Source organism: Vicugna pacos, unplaced genomic scaffold (assembly GCF_048564905.1).
Source record: "Vicugna pacos unplaced genomic scaffold, VicPac4 scaffold_11, whole genome shotgun sequence".
In the NCBI taxonomy this organism is placed as follows: domain Eukaryota; kingdom Metazoa; phylum Chordata; class Mammalia; order Artiodactyla; family Camelidae; genus Vicugna; species Vicugna pacos.
In genome coordinates, this window is record NW_027328732.1 from 15,001 (window position 1) to 17,042 (window position 2,042).

Sequence of the window (2,042 nt, forward strand, 5' to 3'; positions counted from 1 at the left end):
CCGTCCCCCTAAGTGCAGACACGGTGCCTCTGCCCTCGCGCCGTCTGTCCCTCCTGCGGCCGACCCCGCCCCCGCGCCCGGGAGGGTGCGGGCGGCGGCGGGCGGCCGGCAGGCGGCGGCAGGCGGCGTCGAGGCCCGGGAGGTGCCGCCCGCGAAAGGGAAGGGAGGAAAAAGATGGGGGGGGAGCTCGCGCGTGGCCGTGGCCATGGCCGTGGCCGTGGCCGCCGCGGTCCCACCGGGAGCCCCCCTCGCGCCGCAAGCGGTCTCTGGGGCGCGTCCCCGGGTGTGTCGCGGTGGTGCCGGGGTGTGGGTGGGGGCGGTTTGGGCCTCCGGGCCGCGCCGCCCCCCACCCCCCTGCCGCGCGCCCCCGCGGCCCCCGCCTCGCCCCGTCGGGACGGGCGGCTCTCGCCGTGGCCGAGGCGCGCGCGCGGCCGCGCCCCGGGGATGCGTGCCCCGGCGGCGACCCGCGGGACGCCGCGGCGTCGCTCGCCGCTGCGCGCTTTCCCCCGGGCTGCGGCCGCGGCCGCGCTTCGTGCCCCTGGGCCCTCGGGGTGGCGTTCGTCGGGGGGGGGCGCCGCCGGGCGTCCGTCGCCCGTCGGGGACGTCTCGTGGCCGTGCGGAGGACGGGTGGGAGCGGAGCGGAGCGGGGCGGCTCGCGCCGGGGCGGTTGGCGTCGCGTGGTGGGGGAAGGGGCCCCGACGGTCGCCGCGGGGCGGCCGCCGGGTTCCTCCCGACCCGCCCGCCTCCCGACCGACGGCCGCCGCCGCCGCCGCCGCCGCCGCCCCCTCTCCCCTCCTCCCCGGCACGACGATGCCTCCGGCCTGGGCCCGGCGTCGCGCGCGCCTTCCCCTCTCGCCGCCGCCCGCCCGTCCCGTGCCACGTCGCCGGCTCGTGCTCCCGTCCCGTCCCGTCCGCCTCCCTTCTTCCTTCCGGCCGGCCGGCCGCCCGCCCGCCCGAACCTCGTGTTTGGGCGTCCGTGGGCGGGTGGGGTCGGTTGAGGGGGAGGGAGGGGGACCGGGCGGTCGACCGCGGTTCGGCGCCTCGCGCGTAGCCCTCTTCCCTCCGCCCTCTCCCGCTTCGCGGGCACCGTCCTCCGCGGGCGGGCGGGCGGGCGGTCGGCCGGCCTGGCGTCCGTCCGTCCTGTCGGGCGGGCCGGCCGGCCGGCCGGCCGTCGTCCGCCCTCCGCCCCCCCCCCTCCGAGCCGCGACCTCAGATCAGACGTGGCGACCCGCTGAATTTAAGCATATTAGTCAGCGGAGGAAAAGAAACTAACCAGGATTCCCTCAGTAACGGCGAGTGAACAGGGAAGAGCCCAGCGCCGAATCCCCGCCCCGCGGTGGGGCGCGGGACATGTGGCGTACGGAAGCCCCACTCCCCGGCGCCGCTCGTGGGGGGCCCAAGTCCTTCTGATCGAGGCCCAGCCCGTGGACGGTGTGAGGCCGGTAGCGGCCCCCGGCGCGCCGGGCCCGGGGCTTCCCGGAGTCGGGTTGCTTGGGAATGCAGCCCAAAGCGGGTGGTAAACTCCATCTAAGGCTAAATACCGGCACGAGACCGATAGTCAACAAGTACCGTAAGGGAAAGTTGAAAAGAACTTTGAAGAGAGAGTTCAAGAGGGCGTGAAACCGTTAAGAGGTAAACGGGTGGGGTCCGCGCAGTCCGCCCGGAGGATTCAACCCGGCGGCGTGGTCCGGCCGTGCCGGCGGTCCGGCGGATCTTTCCCGCTCCCCGTTCCTCCCGACCCCTTCCCCCGCCCTCCCTCCGGCCCTCTCTCCCCCCGGGCCTCGCCGCGCCTCCCTTCCCTCCCTCGCGGGGGTGGGTGGGTGTCGGCGGGGTGCGGGGGTGGGGGTCGCGGGGGTGGGCGGGCGGGGCCGGGGGTGGGGCCGGCGGGGGACCGCCCCCCGGCCGGCGACCGGCCGCCGCCGGGCGCATTTCCACCGCGGCGGTGCGCCGCGACCGGCTCCGGGACGGCTGGGAAGGCCGGCGGGGAAGGTGGCTCGGGGGTGGTGCGGTCCGGTCCCGTCGTCCGCGGCGGGGCCGCCGCC